The 10,167-nt window shown below is 40.3% G+C and overlaps 1 non-coding gene across 1 annotated transcript; it reads right to left on the reverse strand.

The window, feature by feature from the left end:
- Positions 1-2,449: 2,449 nt before the first annotated feature.
- TRNAA-CGC (transfer RNA alanine (anticodon CGC)) lies at positions 2,450-2,521 on the reverse strand. Its single transcript has one exon. It is a non-coding gene; the product is annotated as a tRNA-Ala (tRNA).
- Between the last annotated feature and the right edge of the window lie 7,646 nt (positions 2,522-10,167).

Here is a 10,167-nt window from a genome sequence, read left to right on the forward strand (position 1 = left end):
TACTATTAGCTTAAAAAAAAGTTGCTTTTCAATTAATTCTGATAAATGGTGACCCCATGTATATCAGAGTAAAATTGTCCTCCTTAGGACTGTGAAGGGCTGATTTTTTTCAGATGTAGATGACACAGCCTTTCCTCCCATTGCTTCTGGGTGGACTCCAACCTCCAACCTTTCGGTTATCAGACCAAGCTGTTAATCATTTGCAAAACCCAGGATTCCATCAGCTAAACAGGGAAGTAAAATTAATATTAATTATTTGTAACTCTAATTTACATTTGGGAAACAAGGGTAGGAAGGCTAGAGAAGCCAGAAGACACCTAGTGTATGTGCCAGAGTGTTGAGGTCTGAAAAAAAGGCCATGGCATGACTGAAAATAAAGAGGAGAATGGAAACTTAATAAAAAATACCCCATTCGGTAACAGCTTGTCTTTCAGAATTGGTCTCTCTGGAATGAATGAGGAAATTGCACCAACAGAAATTTCCCAATTTCTGTGCATGAATGTGGTAGGAGCAGTGTTGAGAGTAATAGCATGATGAGCCAACAGCTTTGAGATTCATCACCACTACAAGTGGAGAAATTTGCTAGATTTTGCTTGAAATGCAAACAGTAAAAAAATCAAATTCGTGTTTGTTCTACGTATTTCTACACTTAGAGGAAACCTACTGAAAATGGACTTTTTCCTAAGGTATTCTCTCTGGCTCCTCTACATTTCACATACTGCTTTTAGCTCAAAAGGACTCTAAAGAGGGGGTCTGTAACCACAGAAAGCCAGAGACTCTGTACAATCAGTAATAACTACATACTCAGCCACCTTTTCCTCACTCCTGCCCTGGTGGTGCAGTGGTTAAGCATTCAGGCTGCTAACCAAAAGGTCAGCAGTTTGAATCAATTAGTCGATCCATTGAAACTTTATGGAGCAGTTCTACTCTATCCTATAAAATAGGATCCCTGTAAGTCAGAATTGATTCAAAGGCAACTTTTTTTTTTCTTTAGTATCGGCATGGACCCTAGTGTCAGAGGTTAAGAGTTTGGCTGCTAACCAAAAGGTCAGCAGTTCAAATCCATCATTCGTGGAAGCCCAATGGATAGGGTCGTTATAACACGAAATCCACTTGATCCATGTATATTGCAGAGGCAATATACGTGAGTCCTTTGCAAGTCAAGTAGGTGACCTCAAAATTGGGTTCAGGATGGCCTGTGACAGAATGGCAGGAGGTGGATAGCTGCAGCTTTTGGAAAGAAGAGGAAAGGAGATGATGTATTATAAAAGATCTCCAGTCTCTTGGATTCTCAGCTCCTCTGTCATAATCAGGAAACCCTGGTGGTGTAGTGGCTAAGTGCTACGACTGCCAACCAAGAGGTCGGCAGTTCAAATCTGCCAGGTGCTCCTTGGAAACTCTATGGGGCAGTTCTACCCTGTCCTATAGGGTCGCTATGAGTCTTAATTGACTCCACAGCAGTGGGGTTTTTTTGGCTATGGTAATCAATCCCCTCTTTCCTACGGACAAAATAGCCTTGTCTCACCATCAAGCCTTCCTCTACAAGGTCTCTCTACGGGATTTTCTGGTGGTTTAGTTGAAAATTGAAAAAACCTTTTAGTTCATATTCTGGATTGCATATCAAATTCAAATTGATTCATCAAGGTTATTTTTATTCTCAGCTCAATAATTGAAAATATTCACAGGGAAACTAGAATCATTCCACAAGGATGTGCTAACTATCCTGAAACGATGTGGACCTTACCTGAGGTCTTTGGGTTAATGTGACTGTTCTCTTTTGGCCCTTGAGTGTTTAGGATTTGTACTCCACTTGTACTCCTTTGGCAGCCTCTTCAAAGATGGGACTCTCCCAACTACACCCAGACACTGAGCTCATTTAGGTCAGGTAGGCAAAGAAGTGGCTGTGCACTTTGATGGCTTCTTTCTGCTCCATATCTATGACTGTGAATGAGAGGTAAGCAAGACAGGGTGGTGAGTCTTTGCATCTCCAGTCCAAATCTGGGTTGAACATCTACTCTCAACGTCTTAGAGCATGGCAGAAGACAAAATGAGATGAGAAAATGGCTCTCATCTTTGGCAGGAATGAATTCTTCACCTAACATTATTTCAGAATTCTGTGTTATCCATCCCAAAGAAGGTACAATGATATTTCCTAAGCGTTGGAGCAGGTTTTTTCTTCTTTCAGATTCTCTAGCCTCTGGACACTCAACTTTTCCCCAAATCGTCTTAAACGGTCTGCTTAGTCTTTGGGATTTGCAGGTGGTGGCCATGTACCAGTGAGTAATGAGAGTGCTTGGAATGTATGAATAAGAATGACATCAAATAACTTTACTTGAGCACCAATCTCCCAACAAGTCAGTTAAGAAACAAGAGGCCAAAACAAGTCAGATTAAGAAGCAAGTTTCTGAGACTAAGAAGGTCAATGAGTGTGCTTTAAGAGCAAAGAAGCTGGAGGCACTGGGGATCGAACCCAGGACTTCGTGCATGCGAAGCACGCGCTCTACCACTGAGCTATACCCCCAGTAAAGGGTTTGTTTCAGGGGAATTATCATGGCTGTTCTCCGAGTCCGGGAGGACTGTTGTCTACACAAAATTACCTTGCGTTCAGTTTCGCTGTTTCCAAACTCCCTACACTGCAGTCTCTCAGACACCAATACACCAAGAGAAGGATACCTTAGTGCTAGAAAACAAAGGCATTGTTCCTGTTTGGTGGTCTTCTACCAGACTACCCGGAACCTGCTGCCATTCATTCCATCACCTGGCTGAGTCCCGGGATGTAACATTCTTTTGTAACTTGTCTGAATGTAACTTTCTGTATTCTTCTATTGGAAACATATTAATATTTCACACAGGCAAATAAATAAATAAAACTAAGTCAAGTGTGTGTGTGAGAATGCTCTAAATATGAATACAAATGGAAACAAATCAAACGTATTTCAAAAGAGAAACATATCCACTTTGGAGAAAAAAGAGAGATCCAGTTCAAGAAAGTTTTTTTTTTTTTTTTATCCTCACTGTAAGACAAAAAGAATCACAAACGAATGACAAATGTTAAACTCTACGTAGCTGAGTTTTGTTTCTGTTTAAAGAGAGCAAAGGTGTAGAAATTCTGATAACACTTCATGTAAGTTTTAGGCTTGAATGAATGAGTACATACATTGATGTTGTTGGCAACCAGGGCTCTCACTGTGGGAGACAGAAGGAAAACACGAAACTGGAATGGGGGATGGTAAGAAAGTCCCTTTTGGTGCTGGATGGGTATTCCCGTTGCCATCTAGGTTGATTTCCACTCATGGAGACCCCACGTGTAAACAGAGAACTGCACAGTAGGGTTTCCTAGGCTGCAATCTTTACCGGGAAACCTGGTGGCACAGCGGTTAAGCGCTCAGCTGCTAACCAAAAGATCTGTGGCTGGAACCCACCACTGGGCTTTGCGGGAGAAAGATTTGGCAGTGTACTTCTATAAAGGTTACAGCTATGAGTCTGAATGGACTCCAATGTAGCGGGCATGGTTTCTTGGGTTTCCTCTTTACTGGAACCCAAGGGGCACAATTGCATTTTACTGCTAGCCTAGATTGTTAGTTCCAGAGGTAGTAAAGGCCTAGCCATCTGCTCCCGTTGAGATTATAGCCAACACTTGTGGTCACCTTGGGTCGGAATCATCTCCATAGCAAGACACCATTTTTAAGGAAGCAGATGGCTAGACTTTTTCTTCCATGGTGCAGCTGAGTGAATTCCAACTGCCAACCTTTCCATTACCCTTAGGTTACCGAGCAGACAGCTTTAGCACCAGGTAGAAACCTGACTGATATAGTGTAGTGATTCTTTCTCTACAGGACTTTTTTCACATTTCTTGTAATTCAAAACATTCCCCTCCACACACACACAATAAGTAATATCAGAGCAGAAAAGAATAATAAATGCAAAAGCATTTCTTACTCCTTTAGTTCCTCGGTTTCCTCGCTGAATTTCGGTTCCTTTTTATATATATATATATATAAAATCGGCAAAATGTCAGTTAGCACTTCAAGGGCGACCTCAAAACCAAACCAAACTCATTGCCGTCGCGTCCATTCTGACTCATAACGACCCAAGGAACATGTAAAAAACGGAGACGATGATCAAAATATGGATGTACACAACTTGATTGCGTTTGCCAAAATCAGTAAAAAACTGTCAAAACCTACCATTTGCTGTCAAGTCCGTTCCAATTCATAAGAGCTGGCAAGAGTTACTCCATAGGTGTTCCAGGCCTGGCACAGTGGTTAAAACTATTGACCACTGACTGTAAAGGTCAAAGGTCCAAAACATATGGTGGCTTTTGCAGGAGGAAAAAAGTGGCACTCTGCTTCCGTAAAGACTGACAGTATTGGAAACCGTAAGGGGCAGCTATGAGTCAGATTCAACTGCAGTGGGTTTGCTTCTGGTTTTTAATCTTTATGGAAGTGGTGCCACCTTAATCACTGAGCCACCAGGGCTCCTAGACATACATACAGATTAAAAAAAAAAAAAGCTCTGTATTGTATACATGTACTACTCAGCTCTGTTAGAATCCTAAGTCTTGTAATACACCTGTTTTATAAGAAAGTAATTATGGGAAACTAACTGAAGCTGCTGAAACCTGGGATCTTTATACCTTCCAGTCCAATGCTCTATCAGTTCAGCACTTTCCTCTACTTATAAAGACTTTTTAGTCATTCCTTCAAAATATTATCAAGGCTCCTGTGTTTTTAAATCTTAGTTTTAACTTATTCTATATTATCCACTCACTCAGCCAAAATTATATGGATTCCGTTACTAATCATGTCTGAAAATGGGATCCAATTCTAAGAGATGGTGAATAAGTTCATAGAGTAGGAGAAGGGCAAGATATGGGAGGAATAGGTAAAACAGGAAGAAGCTCTTCTTCTTGGTAAACACAGGCAGTTATATGCTTCAAACACTGCTCATCAACCTAAAGGAATTTCCATTGAAATGATCGAGCCTGTTCTTTCTCCCTTCTTTCGGTCTTTCTTTTTCTGTCTTGTTCTTCAATGACACTGGAAAGGGTAACACATGATTACTGAGCACACTGAAAACTCGGCATCAGGATTGGAGAGAGGAAGGCTCATTAAAAACCTGCAATATTCAGATGACACAACCTTCTTGCTGAAAGCCAAGGGGTTTTAAAGCACTTACTGATGAAGATCAAAGACTACAGCCGTCAGTATGAATTACACTTCAAGGTAAAGAAAACAAAAATGCTCAAAATTGAGCCAGTAAGCCAAATCATGATAAATAGAGAAAATATTGAAGGTGTCAAGGACTTCATTCTACCTGGACTCACAATCAGCACTGATGGAAGCAGCAGTCAAGAAATCAAATGATGGATTGCATTGGGCAAATCTGCAACAAAAGACTTCTTTAAAGTGTTAAAAACCAAAGATGTCACCTTGAAGACCAAGGTGCACCTGACCCAAGCCATGCTGTTTTCAATCACCTCATACACATACAAAAGCTGGACAACGAGTAAGGAAGATTGAAGAAGAATTGAGGACTTTGATTATGGTGTTGGCAAAGAATATTGACTATACCATGGACTGCCAGAAGAAAGAACAAATCTGTCTTGGAAGAAGTACAGCCAGAATGCTCCTTAAGCAGGGATGGTGAGACTTCTTCTGGAATTCTTTAGACATGTCATCAGGAGGGACCAGTCCCTGGAGAAGGACATCGGGCTTGGTAAAGTAGAGAGAGAGTCAGTGAAAAAGAAGAAGACCCTCAATAGGATGAATTTACACAATGGCTGTAATAGTGGGCTCAAGGATAAAACTGATTGTGAGGATGGCCCAGGACCAGGCAGTGTTTCATTCTGTTATATACAGGGTCGCTAGGAGTCAGAATTGACTTGACAGCACCTAATAACAACAGTAAATGATTTTGGTACTTCAACTAACTGCTTTATTTTCCCGATTTCTTTCTACAGCCACTGCACTCAACTGCCCAATAGTTCATCCCTCTGACCTTCTCCAGTAAATTGCCATTGGTTTGGAGACATCTAGTGGATTATGCCACCACTCCATTCCTGCACAGCCAATGACTGACTGGATGGAGTGGAAGGTGCAAAAGTCCAAACCCCTTAACTCAAAGACAACTGTGCTATGCGATTTACATCTCAGCACCCCTGTCACATGGGTCATGCTAAATCTAGACTTCACCCGAGAACAAATCACTGTTTGGCTACTTTCCTTCTCCCATCCTGAAGAGCACTCCCTCAATAAATCATGTACCCCTGAATTCCTGTAGCTGACTCCTAATATTTGATAGGTAGGAAATAGGCTGATAAAACTACTCAGCAGCAAACACATGCTTCGTTGTTCTTGTTAGGTGCTGTCCAGTCGGTTCCAACTCATAGCAACCCTAGTTATAACAGAAAGAAATACTTACCAGACTTACACTATCTTCACAATGTTTGAGCCCATTATTGCAGCCACTGTGTCAATATATATAATTGAGGGTCTCTCTCCTTTTTTGTTGATCTGCTTTACCAAGCTAGATGTCCTGCTCCAGGGACAAATCCCTCCTGAAAACATATCCAAAATATGTGAGGTGAAGTCTTGCCATCCTTCCTTCTAAGGAACATTGTGGCTGTATATCTACCAAGACAGATTTGTTCTTTCTTCTGGCCGTCCATGGTATATTCAAAATTCTTCACCAACATCATACTTCAAAGGTATCAATTCTTCTCTGGACTTCCCTACTCATTGCCCAGCTTTTGCATGCATATGAGGTGATTGAAATACCATGACATGGGTCAGGTACACCTTAGTCCTTCTCAAAGTGACATCATTGCTTTTTAACACTTTAAAAAAGTCTTTTGCAGCAGATTTGCCCAACACAGTGCATCATTTGATTTCTTGACTGTTGCTTCCATGGGCGTTGATTGTGGATCCAAGTAAAATGAAATCCTTAACAACTTCAATATTCCTCACTGACTTGGCTTATTGGTCCAGCTATGAGGATTTTTCATTTCCTTATATTGAGGTGTAATCCATACTGAAGGCTGTGGTCTTTGATTTTCATCAGTAAGTCCTTCAAGTTCCCCTCCCTTTCAGCAAGCAAAGTTGTGTCATCTGCATATGGAAAGTTATTAATGAGTCTTTCTCCAATCCTGATGCTCTGTTCTTCTTCATATAGTACTTCGTCTGGAACTATTTTCTCAGCAGACAGACTAAATAAGTATGGTGAAAGGATACAGCCCTCATGCACACTTTTTCTGATTTTATACCCTTGTTCTGTTTAAACAACTGCCTGTTGGTGTATGTCCAGGTTCTGCATAAGCACAATTGAATGTTCTGGAATTCCCATTCTTCACAATGCTACGCATAATATGTTATGATCCATGCAGTTGAATGCTTTTGTTAGTTAATAAAACACAGGGAAACATCTTTCTGATATTCTCTGCTTTCAGCCAAGATCTATCTGACATCAACAATGATGTCCCTAGTTCCACGTTATATTATGAATCTGGCTTGAATTTCTGCTGGTTCCCTGTCGATGTACTTGCTGCCACTGTTTTAGAAATATGTTCAGCAAAATTTTACTTTTGAGTGCTGTTAATGATATTGTTCGATAATGTCTGCATTCTGTTGGATCACCTTTCTTTGGAATGGGCACAAATATGGGTCACTTCCAGTAGCTTGACCAGGTAACTGTCTTCCAATTTTCCTGGCTGAGATGTGTGAGTGCTTTCAGGGTTGCATCTGTTTTTTTTTTGAAACATCTCAGTTGGTATTCCATCAATTCTGGAGACTTGTTTTTTGTCAATGCCTGCAGAGCAGCTTGGACATCTTCCTTCAATATCATTTGTTCTTGATCATATGCTACCTCCTGAAATTCTTGAACTTTGTACAATTTTCTTTGGTATAGTTACTGTATGTATTCCTTCCATCTTCTTTTGATGTTTCCCGCATCATTCAATATTTTCCCCTGGAACCCTTCAATATTACAATGTGAGGCTTGAATTTTTCCTTCAGTTCTTTTAGCTTGAGAAAAGCCAAGTGTGTTCTTCCCTTTTGGTTTTTTAACTCCAGGACTTTGCACATTTCATGATAATACTTTGCTTTGTCTTCTTGAGCTGCTCTTTGAAATCTTCTATTCAGTTCTTTATTCATCATTTCTTCCACTCACTTTAGCTAGTCAACATTCAAGTGCAGTTTCAGAGTCTCTTCTGGCATCCATTTTTGTATTTTCTTTCTTTCCTATCTTTTTAATGACTTCTTTCTTCACGTATGGTATCATTCCATAGCTTTTCTGGTCTTTGATCATTAGTGTTCAATGTGTCAAATCCATTCTTGAGATGATTTCAAAATGTGGATTGGATATACTCAAGGTCACACTTTGGTCTCGTGGACTCGTTTTAATTTTCTTCAGCTTCAAATTGAACTTGCATATAATAAATTCACGGATTATTCCTCTGTCTGTTCATATTCAGCTTCACCATCATTTCTTTCTACCCACAACCCAAAACCCACTGCCGTCGAGTTGATTCCGACTCATAGCAAGTCTATAGGACAGAGTAGAACTGCCCCGTAGGGTTTCTGAGGAGCGCCTGGAGGATTCGAACTGACAACCTCTTGGTTAACAGCTGTAGCACTTAATCACTATGCCACCAAGGTTTCTTTCCACAGATAAATTCAATTTGATTCCGATCTACTCCTTCTCGTAAGTTTCATATGTATAGTAACTGTTTATGTTGTTGAAAAAAGGTATTTACAATGAAGAAGTCGTTGGTTTTGCAAAATTCTGTCATGTGACCTGCAGCGCTATTTCTATCATCAAAGCCATATTTTACAACTACTTATCCTTCTTTGTTTCCAACTTGCACAATTCAATCACCAGTAATTATCAAGGCAACTTGATTGCATGTTTGATCAATTTCAGACTGCAGATGTTGGTAAAAAGCATGTGCACTTCATTTTTCATATAAATGGAAGGATGAATCTGAGAGGACGACTGTGATGGCAGAGCCTTAAAACCACAGTGCATTAACTCCAGGCCTTGATAACTAATGTTATTTACCTGGATGGATTTAGACACTTTTGGGGACAAGTGACTCCTTTTTTGTCTTTCAATTTCTTCCCTTCTTTAATTGAAAGGTCTAGGACTCTTACCCTATGCCTGACTCACCACTGCATTTTGGGGAGCAGATAATTTGTTTGTTGAATTTCACAGATTCACAGATAACCAGAAAGTGTATCTCAGGATGGATTATACCCAGAGCCTCACTCATACCTAATTTAGAGGACATAGATAATGGAAGATTTAGGGCTTTTGAGCTGATGAGGATATTGGTCTTTGAGTTGATACCGTAATGACTTGAGATTTGGGGGGATGCTGAGATGTTACATGTGGGACAGTTGTAAATCTTTGTAGACCAGAGGGAAGACTGTAGTAGGTGTAGTTATGTCCTCCTAAAACTATCCCTTTCCTAATATCCAAAAACTGCGAATTTGTTACCTTACATGGAAAAAGGTATCTTGCAGACTTGATTAAGTTAAGGATCTCTCGGTGGAAAAAATTTTCTACGTTTTCTGGGTGGACCCAATGTAATCACAAGATCCTTATAAGAGGCAGACAAGTGGGCCAGAGTCAGAAAAGGAAATGAGACAACAGAAGCAGAGGTCACCATGATGCAGCCATGAGCCCAAGAATGTGGGTGGTCTCAAACGCTAGAAAGCACAAGGAATGAATTCTGTACCATAGTCTCCAGAAACAATGCAACTCTGCCAACATTTTGAGTTTAGTTGCCTAGGACCCCTTTCAGGCTTCTGACCTCCAGAACTGAAAATAATAAGTTTGTGTTTTTTGAAGCCATTAAATTTGTGTTAATTTGCTGCAGTAGCAATAGGCAGCTAATCCAGAGTTTGGTATTAGGTTGTACTGTAGTCAGCGTATTGAAACACTGTCTTGCTACCAAAAGAAATTGATAAATTTTTTAAGGATTCCTTGGCAGAACGGTAAATATTACAGATCCTGCACCCTTGCTATAATGACATCACTGACTATTAGTGGGAGATACTTCTGGAATCTGCGTTTCTTACTCAAAAACTTGATCGGTGTTATAATTTTCCCTACTACTGCGATTCTTTCTCAAGAGAGCTTAGTAGAAGAGACAAGAAAAACCTTCGT

The sequence above is a fragment of the Loxodonta africana genome, chromosome 1, assembly GCF_030014295.1.
Source record: "Loxodonta africana isolate mLoxAfr1 chromosome 1, mLoxAfr1.hap2, whole genome shotgun sequence".
Taxonomy (NCBI): Eukaryota; Metazoa; Chordata; class Mammalia; order Proboscidea; family Elephantidae; genus Loxodonta; species Loxodonta africana.